A 12,986-nucleotide genomic window follows, 5' to 3' on the forward strand; every position below is an offset into this window, starting at 1 on the left:
GGAACAGGTTGCTCCAGTGTGGGTCCCCCACGGGGTCATCAGTCCTGCCAGCAAATCTGCTCCAGCGTTGGCTTCTCTCTCCATGGGGCCACAGGTCCTGGCAGGAGCCTGCTCCAGCGCAGGGCTTCCCACGGGGTCACAGCCTCCTTCAGGGATCCACCTGCTCCGGCGTGGAATCCCTACCACGGGCTACAGGTGGATATCTGCTCCGCCGTGGACCTCCATGGACTGCAGGGGGACAACCTGCCTCACCATGGTCTTCATCACGAGTTGCAAGGGAAGGCTTCTTCTTCACTGACCTTGGTGTCTGCAGAGTTGTTTCTGTCACATTATCTCACTCCTCTCTCTGACTGCCGTCTCACCTGGAGTTTTTTCTTCCCCTTAAATATGTTATCACAGAGGCGCTACCACCGTTGCTGATTGGCTCGGCCTTGGCCAGCGGCAGGTCCATCTTGGAGCCAGCTGGCACTGGCTTTATCAGACATGGGGGAAGCTTCTTGCAGCTTCTCTCGGAAGCCACCCCTATAGCCCCTCCACTACCAAAACCTTGCCACGCAAACCCATAGCACTGAGTTTGTTTGATCATACTTATACCTGTAAATAATGTCTAAGCTTAATAATTTGACACTTGTATACCTATTTCTTCTGTGAGGCATTTTGTAGCTTGCTTCTGGAGATTTTTCAGAGATTATGTTTTCAAAGACCTATTGGAAAAAAACTTCTTTTTTTTTTGGTTCTTACTTTTTTTTTTAAAGATTACATTGCTGTAGGAGAAAAATAGCGAGGTCTAATTTTTCTGTCCTGAATAGTCTTGGAAAAGATCAAATACTCAGCTAATGAATGGATTAGTGCTTTTTCTCATTGCGTTATGAGTCTCAGATATTTCCCAGTAGATATATAAAAATAGATTTTGATAAGGAACAAAGGGAAGATGTATTTTATTCCAAAAGTACTAATGCTGAAGTGCATGTCAAATACTGTCTTTTTTTTTTTCTTCTTTCTCTAGGAGAGAAACTGAAAACCACTAAGGATTTTGACCAAAGATTTTTTTAAAATGGTGGGAAGTAATTAAAAGAAGTAAGTGCATAATTAGTGATTTCCTAACTCTGAAAAGGTATTAGGAGGATCTGCAACACTGGGAGGTATAAGAAAATTTGGGGCCTCATGCATGTAGAACCATAAATGCTTGTACATCACCTGTTCCCTTTCAAGGCTGGAATTGAAAATGTTCTTCTGTATTTGGAACTGACCCTATCAATAGTATTACAGGAAGAGAAATCAGGTATCTTTTATCCAGTAAAAGAAAGTTTTCTTTTTTTTTTTTTCTTTTAAATCTCAGATTCTAATTTGAGAGGGTGGATATTGTGAAAATGTGGCAATTAACTAAAATTCTTGCCTTTCTCTAGGGAGCTGTTGGGAACAGGTGCTTATTCTTTTGATAGGAGGTGATAGTGTTTCATTTTAAACACAAGTTTTTGTGAGGGGCTGGGGAAATACAGAATATAGGATGAAAATGAAATTTTTCACCTCTGCAGATCTTTTGTGAGTTTCAAATCTTAGACTTAAAAACATACATACTTTAAATACTCATGAAGCTGTTGGCATGCAGTTTGGGAGGATGACAAGAATTAAAAACCTTCATATAATGTATAGAGGTTATATATTATTAAAATCTCATCTATCCTTAGTAGTAAGATAGTATATTATTATATCCTTATATATTTTTAATAGTAACGCATTCTTTATCTTTGAACTATATCTTAACAGCTTTGGAGCCAAACTGAAGCTTTTCCATGCCTCACATACTAATCCTACTTGCATTTTTTCAAATCCATTACTTCTTTTCTTAGGCACACATTAATATTAATACAGAAGATATTTTATTACCTCATAAAAACCTTTATCTCGTTAATGTATGTCACACAATTCTCTTAAATGCAGTTATTTTCAAGCATAAAACATGAAAGTTTAAAAATCAGGACAGTAATGGCAGCTAATTTTCTTCACTTTAAAGGACTAACGTCCTGTTTTTCTCTCAGCTTCCAAGAAAGATAATGACAAATAGTGGGTCTCTGTTGTCTGGCAGAGGGTTTAATGTAGCTACTAGCAGCTACTTATGCCTGTCCCTTTTTAAAAATCAGATACAGCATTGCTCATTTCTATGTCCTGTCCCTCAGAGGTAGTACAAGAGGAGGAAAATAGTGATGAACCTTGCTCTGCTTTTCGGTGCAAAAAAGGAGCTACTAAGAGGAAGGACAGAAGAGAACCTCTTCTTGATACGATCAAAATTTACGTAGATTTATCTCTAGCAAAAAAGCCCCAACAACCTTCAAAGTGATGAGGTTTCAGATTTTTCTCCCAATTTTGTGTGCACTTATATATCTGTTTTTAATTCTTGATGTTAATTTTGGCTGAGCTGAGATGCGTGTGACCTTGCACCAGCGGTTTAATTTCTCTGAGCCTCAGTAAACTTGGCAGAACAACTGGACAAGAACAGAAGATCGCTAGATAGAACAGATGGGAAAGGACAATAAATTTTACACAAAGCACCATGCTTTGAGGTGAGTAATTTGAGGGAAGAGGGTGAAGCAAGCAATAGACTGGATGCAGGCTCCAAAAAGATCACCTAACCTACTCGGGTAGTTAACCTACTCAAAGGAATAATCCCATGGAGTTCTTTATCTGAACATATAATCTGCCTGTCCATTTCTGTTCATGCATGGTTTTGATGGAGTGAGAGGGGACACCGAAGAAGTTCAGACAGTTCAAAGGAGCATTTAAGGCCGTGTGAATGCACTTGTGAGTTACTTTCATGCATCACAAGCAACATGGTAACATGTAGACAAATGTTTAATTTGCATGGAAATTTCTGTAATCACAAATGTATGTGAATAAATAGTTTGAAGCACAATAGGGAGCAGTAAAACAGAGGGCATTTCTGCATTGCATGTGTTAATTGTGAGTTACCTGGAATTAAATAAAAGGACTTGTTTCTTTTTTGTTTTGTTTTAAGCTCCAGAGGATCTGTCTTGTGGTAAATAGACTTAGGGCAAGAAACTGCATTTGAAGGTGGAAGCTGGGTAGCTTACTACCAAAGTTAAAGCTTTGGCTGAATTATATGAAATGCACGTTGCTTAAAAGAGGTTTCCTAGAGCTCTTTAAATGAGTGGAACTTTTTCTGATTTTCATTGTAAACTGAATTAGCCACTAGTATCTTCTGGGCCTGCATTTCATGTTCTAACTTTAAGAAAAAAAAATAATGAATTCATGATCTGTGACAAAACCATACTCTTATTCTTTTGGGTTATTTAAATGCCATTAAAATTAATTTGAATCATAAATATAGACAAGTAGTTCCACTTGACCTTTCTGGCCAGAAAATCAGGAGCTATTCATATCACGACAAATGTTCTTACTAAAAAATATAACATTGCTTTAGCAAGCCAATATAAGCTGCCAAACATTGATGATGCACTGCAGAGTTCAGAGGCTGTTGTTAGTCAAGATTTTGGAGATGACTGCATTTCTGTGGATGTTGATAGTAGCTCATCTGCATATTCTACTCAAGGGGGAAATTTATTCAGCCATGGCCATCAAACTGTAATGGAGATGTTTCTATGAAATTAATCAAGCCAAATGGTTTTGCCAACCAAACAGAAGCACGAAAGTGTCAGAAACTATTTGTGCCTGTGTTGTGAGGGTGTTTTTTTTTTTTTTCAAATAACATTGCCAGGCTGGTAGGTATTGACTTGTTTTAGGGAACTTGGATTTACTAAGATTACCCTTTTCTTCATATTGCTAGGTTTACTTGTCTCTTAGGTTCTGTCCGCTTTGATTTCTCTAAGTAGCTTGATAATTATTTTAGTGGTGAGCTGGAGGTGAAAAGAAGAGCAATGAACAGCGCATCCGTGTATTTTAAAATAGGAAAATTATGTCTATTATTTTAGCTTATCCTGGTTGTTGAACAGAAAAAATAAGAAGCAGCCTAAATCCAAAAAAATCCTAAGCTGCCTTATCCTTTACTAGAGGTTTCAAAGTTTGTCATGGTACAGACAGGAAATGAGACTATCGTTTAGAAATTGTCTGACAAAGAGATTATTTTACAGCTAAATTGATTACTTCACCATGTTGTAAACTGACACAACTCCTTGTGTGTTCCTGAAAAGCAATATGGAGAGAATTCACCTTCTGCTTGCGTTGAAATCTAAAGCACATTGTCTTCGGAAGCTTTAGAATACCACTGAGTGCTTTTTCAAATTTCACAGTACAGTGGTGTATTTTTTTTTTTTTTTTTTTTATTATGTGATTTAGCAGCTGGAATATCTCTGGCAGCAAAGGAGGCAATGTCATATGGACAGGTACTTTAACAGATTGTGAGATTGCTATTGATCAGTAGATACATGGAATCACTCTTCCAATTTGGAATTAAACTATTCATACAAAGCTGCTGCCCTCCTAAGGTTGTCAGTCATTTATGTGGCTGTGGAGTGCTCTAGTCAGCCTTTGTAGTGTACCAAGAGAAATCGCTGTTCAACAACAGGGCATTGCTTTGTTTATCTATTTATTTTATTAAACTTAGTGAAACACAATCAAACTAGATGTCAGCTCTGTCTTATATTTCTTTGAGGCAAATGGTGCCAGGTTCGTGATTCTGTCAACCTGAGAAGAAGTTAGAAATGTGAAAATGTCATTTTCATCTAGCACTGATGTACATGCCAGTGGGATTGCTTTGTGAAGCTCATTGGCAGTCAGCCAAATGCTGATTCCACACCTTAGGATGTTAAAGGTAATATTTTTTAAGAGCAAAACCTTTCACCCAACCTTACGTGCTCTGTGGAGGAAGGTAGGGATGTATTTAAAATCAATTTTAAAAGTATGCTAACTGTTAACAGTTGCTGGCTGAGAAATTTGGTATCCGCTACTGACACTTGGTTTTGGTGTAGCTAATACCCCAGGGGTATCCCTGAAACCCCAACAAGAGCTTCAGACAGGATTCTCCAGTGAGGCAAAGGTGCTGCTGTGGGACATCCATGTACTTCTTTCACCTCTGAAACCGTCTTTTGACCCAAAGCCTTGAGGCTAGTTTCTATAAAAGGTTATTGTAAGGTGAATGAATATTTGTATCATCATCATTTTACTATAGTAAGGAATTTGTGGGATAATCACTTGAATTTTAGTAATACTGCTATAATTTAATCATTTAAAAAAATCTTGATTTAATAATCTTTTGCAAATACTCCAGAGCCTGACAGCAGCGTACAATTACCAGTTAGTAGAAGGAGCAAAACAGGAGTATTGATTTAAATATCATAGAATCATAAAATAGTTTGGGTTGGAAGGGACCTTTAAAGGTCATCTAGTCCAGCCCCCCTGCAATGAGCAGGCACATATTCAACTAGACCAGGTTGCTCAGAGCCCCGTCCAACCTGACCTTGAATGTTTCCAGGGATGGGGCATTGTCCTGGGTTTGGCCAGGACAGGGTTAATTTTCACCAGAATCCAGGAAGGGGCACAGCCAGGTGGGCTGACCCAACCCCACCTGGCAAAACAGAGCCAGGTATTCCATACCATGTGCCGTCACGCTGGGTTCCGGTGCGGGGGGCGGCACCGTGGGATCTCACTCGCGGCTCGGGAGCGCGCGGCACTGGTCCTGTTCGGGAGAGTGGCTGTCTGGGTTGTGCGATTCGTGTCGTGTTTTCTCCTTATCTGTATCGTTATTGTTCCTGTTCCCTTTTGTTTGCTGTTCTGTTAAACTTCTCTTATCCCTATCCACCAGTTTTCTGCCTGTTTATTTCCATTCTCCTCCGCACCCTGGCAGGGGGAGGGTCGGCCACGTGGCACTTTTGTTGCCGGTGGCAGCCGAAACCAAAACATTTAATTGTCGCCCAACGTGGGGCGGGGATAACGGCAGGGCTGAGCAGCGGGTGTTAAAACAGCTTTCATAGATTTTGTTAAATTTTGTTATAGGCATTTTTCTGTATTAGTTAAAAAGTCGCCGGTAAAAAATGTTTCTGTTTTTGATCAAATGGCTGTGGTTTTTGAATCTTTATTTGCAGTATGTATTCACTGCCGTGCTGTTCATCATCACGGGGAAAAAGATCAGGATGATGATTTTGCTCTACTGTACGATATCGACTTATGACATGATAACATCACTGTGCATGAAATTAGGCTTGTATTTGCATGCGGCACTGCGGTCATTTCCATACCTCAGATCCTATGTCTTAGAATTTGTTAATAATCGAACCCAATCTGTGGGGAATACCGGAGGGGATACCTTCCCCCACTCTGTCACCCCCCCTCTCTCCTTCAGGCTGGTCCTAACAGCTTTTGAGAATTTCGAGTACCGGAGGGATGCTCAGGCCAGCACTCTCCTTTTGTTATGCCTCCTGAATGGGCTGCAGGTTTTGTTTAGGGTTAAACAAGTAGTTAAGAACATGGTGCAGAGACCTGCCCCGGGGCTGGATAGCTGTGAGTGGCTGGGTGTGTGGGACAGCATGGGCAGGTGTCTAGAGCAGTGGGCACCTGCGGTGTGTTTTAAACTCACCCCTGAACAAACAGAGAATCCTGACAATCTGGTAAAGTATCTGCAAAAAGTGTTTTGCCACCCTGGGAACTCCAGAGAGACACAAATCACCGCAATGTGCTGGGGTCTGGCCCACGCCTACCGAGCCCTGTTCAACCTGATTCAGTGCCCTAAAGGGGAAGGTGGGGGAAACGAAGCAGCAGGCACTGTGACTGGCGCTGCCTCCCCAGCCGGCCCTGCAGCCCCTCCAGCCCAGCAGGCAGTCACAGCCCCCCCGACTGGCACTACGGCTGCTGCAGCCACTGGTGTGGTCCGGGCTCCCCCGGTGGGCACGGGAGCTGCTGCAGCCCCAGCTCCAGCCACAGGCACAGTGACTGAGCCCAATGACCAACCCGTGCCAGTAGCAGTCGCCCCTGTAAAACTAAAGAAAGACGCAAAGAGAGCAGATCGCTCCGGGAGGGATGACGATGAGCCAGGGTCATCGCGGGAGATAGAGACTGAGATCATCACCCGGTCCCTGTCCCTGAGCGAGCTGCGAGACATGCGGAAAGATTTAAGCTGGCACCCTGGTGAGCACATTGTCACCTGGCTGCTGCGGTGCTGGGATAACGGGGCCAGCAGCTTGGAGTTGAGGGCAAGGAAGCCAAGCAGCTGGGATCCCGGGCCAGGGATGGGGGCATTGACAAGGCCATTGGGAAGCAGCTTGGAGTTGAGGGCAAGGAAGCCAAGCAGCTGGGATCCCGGGCCAGGGATGGGGGCATTGACAAGGCCATTGGGAAGAAGGACCAAGTCCTCAGCCTCTGGAGGACACTTCTGTCAGGCGTGAGGGAGAGGTACCCATTCAGTGACGATTTTGTATGCTATCCAGACAAGTGGACCAATATGGAAAGGGGTATTCAGTACTTGAGGGAATTAGCTGTGCGGGAGCTGGTTTACTATGAACCAGACAATGACCAGTTACCCACAGACCCAGATGAAGTCCAGTGCACAGCATCTATGTGGAGGAAGTTTGTGCGGAGCGCACCCTCCTCATATGCCAACTCACTGGCAGTTGTAAACTGGAAAGGTGAGGAGGCACCAACAGTGGATGAGGTGGCTGTCAGACTCTGGCAATATGAGGAAAGCCTCTCTTCCACCCTTGTCTCAGCTGTGGAGAAACTGGCCCGGGAGTTCCAGCAAATCAAAGAGAATAGGTCCTAGTCCCCACCTGTATGGGCCAGTGTCTCAGCTATTAGGGGCAAGCGTTTCTCTGCTCAAGAGAGGGAATACAGAGGCTGCACACCACGGGGCACCCTGTGGTTCTACCTGCGTGACCACAGAGAGGACATGAGGAAGTGGAATGGAAAACCCACCTCAAGTCTAGAGGCACGAGTGCGTGAGTTGCAAGGTAAAACAATCACAAAAGGGGATTCTGTTAGGAAAAATGCCAATCCAGTTTCCAGCAGCCAGCTCTCCAGACCAGGTAGGCAGTTTGATCTTGATTCCGATCCTCTGGAGGGGACCTCCAAGTCATTTTTACAGCAGGTGAGCAGCAAATTCTCTGACCAGGATTAGAGGGGCCCTGCCTCCAGCCAGGTGGAGGAAAGGGACAACCGGGTTTATTGGACGTTGTGGATTCGGTGGCCTGGCACGTCAGATCCACAAGAGTATAAAGCTCTAGTGGACACTGGTGCACAGTGTACTTTAATGCCATCAGATTTCCAAGGGTCAGAGTCCATTTGCATTTCGGGAGTGACAGGGGGGTCCCAAGAGCTGAGTGTATTGGAGGCTGAAGTGAGCCTCACTGGGCAGGAGTGGCAGAAGCACCCCATTGTAACTGGCCCCGAGGCTCCTTGCACCCTTGGTATAGACTATCTTAGGAGAGGGTATTTCAAGGACCCAAAAGGTATCGGTGGGCTTTTGGCATAGCTGCTTTGGAGACGGAAGAAATGAAACAACTGTCCATTTTGCCTGGTCTCTCAGAGGATCCTTCCGCTGTGGGCTTGCTGAGGGTTGAAGAACAACAGGTGCCAATCGCAACCACAATAGTGCACCGGTGACAGTATCGTACCAACCAAGACTCCCTTATCCCCATTCATCAGCTGATCTGCCAGCTGGAGAGTCAAGGAGTGATCAGCAAAACTCGCTCACCCTTTAATAGTCCCATATGGCCAGTGAGAAAATCTACTGGAGAGTGGAGACTGACAATAGACTACCGTGGCCTGAATGGAGTCACACCACCGCTGAGTGCTGCTGTGCCAGACATGCTAGAACTTCAATATCAGCTGGAGTCAAAGGCAGCCAAGTGGTACGCTACAACTGACATCGCTAATGCATTCTTCTCCATCCCTTTGGCAGCAGAGTGCAGGCCACACTTTGCTTTCACCTGGAGGGGCGTCCAGTACACCTGGAATCAACTGCCCCAGGGGTGGAAACACAGTCCCACCATTTGCCATGGACTAATCCAGACTGCACTAGAAAAGGGTGAAGCTCCAGAACATCTGCAGTACATCGATGACATCATTGTATGGGGTGACACAGCAGAGGAAGTTTTTGAGAAAGGGGAGAAAATAGTTCAGATCCTTCTGAAAGCCGGTTTCACCATTAAGTGAAGTAAAGTCAAGGGACCTGCACAACAGATCCAGATTTGGGGATAAAATGGCAGGATGGGCACCGTCAAATCCCAATGGATGTCATCAACAAAATAGCAGCTATGTCTCCACCAACCAGCAAAAAGGAGGCACAGGCCTTCCTGGGTGTTGTGGGTTTTTGGAGGATGCACATCCCAAGTTACAGCCAGATTGTGAGTCCTCTGTACCACGTGACCCGGAAGAAGAAAGATTTTGAATGGGGCCCTGAGCAACGACAGGCATTTGAACAGATTAAACGGGAGATAGTTCATGCCGTAGCCCTTGGTCCAGTCCGGTCAGGGCAAGATGTTAAAAATGTGCTGTACACCGCAGCCGGGGAGAATGGCCCAACCTGGAGTCTCTGGCAGAAAGCGCCAGGGGAGACTCAAGGTCGACCCCTGGGGTTTTGGAGCTGGGGATACAAAGGATCCGAGGCCTGCTATACTCCCACTGAAAAAGAGATTCTGGCAGCATATGAAGGCGTTCGAGCTGCTTCAGAAGTTGTCGGCACTGAAGCACAGCTCCTCCTAGCACCACGATTGCTGGTCCTGGGCTGGATGTTCAAAGAGAGGGTCCCCTCTACGCATCATGCCACCGATGCTATGTGGAGTAAGTGGGTCACTCTGATCACCCAGTGCGCCCGAATGGGAAACCCCAGTCGCCCAGGAATTCTGGAGGTAATCATGGACTGGCCAGAAGGCAAAGATTTTGGAGCATCGCCAGAGGAGGAGGTGACACGTGCTGAAGAGGCCCCACTGTATAACTGGCTGCCAGAAGATAAGAAACAGTATGCCCTGTTCACGGATGGGTCCTGTCTGATTGTGGGGAAGCAGCGGAGGTGGAAGGCTCCTGTATGGAGCCCTACACGACAAGTCGCGGAAACTGCCGAGGGAGAAGGTGAGTCCATCCAGTTTGCAGAGGTGAAAGCCATCCAGCTGGCTTTAGACATTGCCAGTCGAGAGAAGTGGCCAGTGCTCTATCTTTACACCGACTCTTGGATGGTGGCCAGTGCTTTGTGGGGGTGGCTGCAGGAATGGCAGAAGAACATCTGGCAGCGCAGAGGCAAACCTATCTGGGCTGCCCCATGGTGGCAAGATATTGCTGCCCGTCTGGAGCAGTTGACTGTAAAAGTCCATCACGTGGACGCCCACGTCCCTAAGATTTGGGGCACTGAAGAACATCAAAACAACCACCAGGTAGATCAGGCTGCTAAGATTGAAGTGGCTCAGGTGGATCTGGACTGGCAACATAAGGGTGAACTGTTTATAGCTCGGTGGGCCCATGACACCTCGGGCCACCAAGGAAGAGACGCGACATACTGATGGGCTCGTGACCGAGGGGTGGACTTGACCCTGGACACCATCGCACAGGTTATCCATGAATGTGAAACATGCGCTGCAATCAAGCAAGCCAAGCGGGTAAAGCCTCAGTGGTCTGGAGGACAATGACTAAAATATAAATATGGGGAGGCTTGGCAGGTTGACTACATCACACTGCCACAAACCCGCCAAGGCAAGCGCTATGTGCTCACAATGGTGGAGGCCACCACCGGATGGCTGGAAACCTACCCTGTGCCCCATGCCACTGCCCGGAATACCATTCTGGGCCTATAAAAACAAGTCCTGTGGCGACATGGCACTCCCGAAAGAATTGAGTCGGACAACGGGACTCACTTTCGTAACAGCCTCATAGACACCTGGGCCAAAGAACATGGTATTGAGTGGGTGTATCACATCCCCTACCATGCACCAGCCTCTGGAAAGATTGAGCGGTACAATGGGCTGCTAAAAACCACTTTGAGGACAATGGGGGGTGGGACTTTCAAAAACTGGGATACCCATTTAGCAAAGGCCACCTGGTTGGTTAACACCAGAGGGTCCACCAACCTGGCTGGTCCTGCCCAGTCAAAACCTCAGCGCCCTGTAGAAGGAGATAAAGTCCCTGTAGTGCACATGCGGAACATGTTAGGGAAGACAGTTTGGGTTAGTCCTGCCTCGGGCAAAGGCAGGCCCGTCCGCGGAATTGCTTTTGCTCAAGGACCTGGGTGTACCTGGTTGGTAATGCAGAAGGATGGAGAAGTCCGATGTGTACCTCATGGGGATTTGATTTTGGGTGAGAATAGTCCATAAATAAATAAATTGTATAAAGTTAATTGTTAAATAACCCTGTCACTCTCTGTTATCACTTTTATAATTGTTATATGTTATACCAGTAGTAGCATAGTAAGGATCGTCCAGATTAAAGAAGGATGGACTTTTTTGATGAACACTAGCAGAGCACAGCGATGATGGAACTGGACCTGGTTTTCAACAACTGGCACCCAGCAACTTCATCGAGATTGACGTCTCCAACCTGCAGACTGTGGGCACGGGCCGCACCAGATACATCAGCCGTGAGCTCCGAATGCAGCAAGGACCGCCCATCACCACACATCACCTCTCCTGCCACGTAAGACCTTTACGACAGATGGAGCCTGAAGTCATGGATTAAATGAACTCAACGGACACTTTAGAGTGATGATCCATAGACTAAGGGAATGATATCTGGAGACAGGAGAAGTGCTGGTGATCAGCTGGACAATGGGGGACCTGGACACGATGTAGATGTTATGGAATAAGGCGTGGATAATGTCCTGGGTTTGGCCAGGACAGGGTTAATTTTCACCAGAATCCAGGAAGGAGCACAGCCGGGTGGGCTGACCCAGCCCCAACGTGGCCAAACAGAGCCCGGTATTCCATACCATGTGCCGTCACGCTGGGTTCCTGTGGGGGGGGCGGCACGGCGGGAACTCACTCGCGGCTCGGGAGCGCGCGGCACTGGTCCTGTTCGGGAGAGTGGCTCTGTGGGTCGTGCGGTTCATGTCGTGTTTTCTCCTTATCTGTATCATTGTTGTTCCTGTTCCCTTTGTTTGCTGTTCTGTTAAACTGCCCTTATCCCTATCCACCAGTTTCTGCCTGTTTCTTTCCATTCTCCTCCGCACCCTGGCAGGGGGAGGGGCGGCCGCGTGGCGCTTTTGTTGCCGGCGGCAGCTGAAACCAAAACAGGCATCTACTACCTCTCCAGGCAACCCATTCCAGTGTTTCACCAATCTCATGGTAAAAACATTTCTTCCTTATATGCAGTCTACATGTACTCTCTTTTAGTTTAAAACTACTAGCCCTTGTCTTATTGCAGTGGGCCCTACTAAAATTTTTTTCCCTATCTTTTTTAGGCCCCTTTTAAGTATGGAAAGGCTGCAGTAGTGTTTTCCCAGAACCTTCTCTTCTTCAGGCTGAACAACCCCAGCTCTCTCAGCCTTCTTCATAGGAGAGTTGTTTAGGCCTCTGATCATTTTTGTGGCCCTCCTCTGGACCTGCTCCAACAGGTCCGTGTCTTTCCTGTGTTGAGGGCTCCAGGATAGATATATTTGCTAGCATTATCAGATTTTGCTGATATACAATGAGTGTATTACCTTGTGTTATGTTTCCTTGTGAGAGTGTGACAGTAATACCTTCCCCTTTTGACTTACTCACTTTGTGGTATTCAAATCAGCAATGTAAGGCATACTTGCTTCTTTATGTTAGCTGAGTCTTGAGTTTTGAGAAGGATTAATATACGCTCTTTCAACTTTCATGCCTTTGTGCTGTCCCTAGACTCATAAACCAAGAGGGACTGATAAGTTCAGCATTTTGCTTATGTAACATGAAGTAATCATTTAGAAGAGTGATTTATGGTGTTGCAGTGAAACAGTATAATGTCTTTTTACTTAGAATTCAGATATTATTACATAAGAAAGGCTTTGGCATTTGAAGGAAAAGTCAGCTGTGGTACCATCAATTTATAACAGACCATTTGACTATCAGATAGAGGGA

Source organism: Opisthocomus hoazin, chromosome 3, assembly GCF_030867145.1.
Source record: "Opisthocomus hoazin isolate bOpiHoa1 chromosome 3, bOpiHoa1.hap1, whole genome shotgun sequence".
Lineage (NCBI taxonomy): Eukaryota > Metazoa > Chordata > Aves > Opisthocomiformes > Opisthocomidae > Opisthocomus > Opisthocomus hoazin.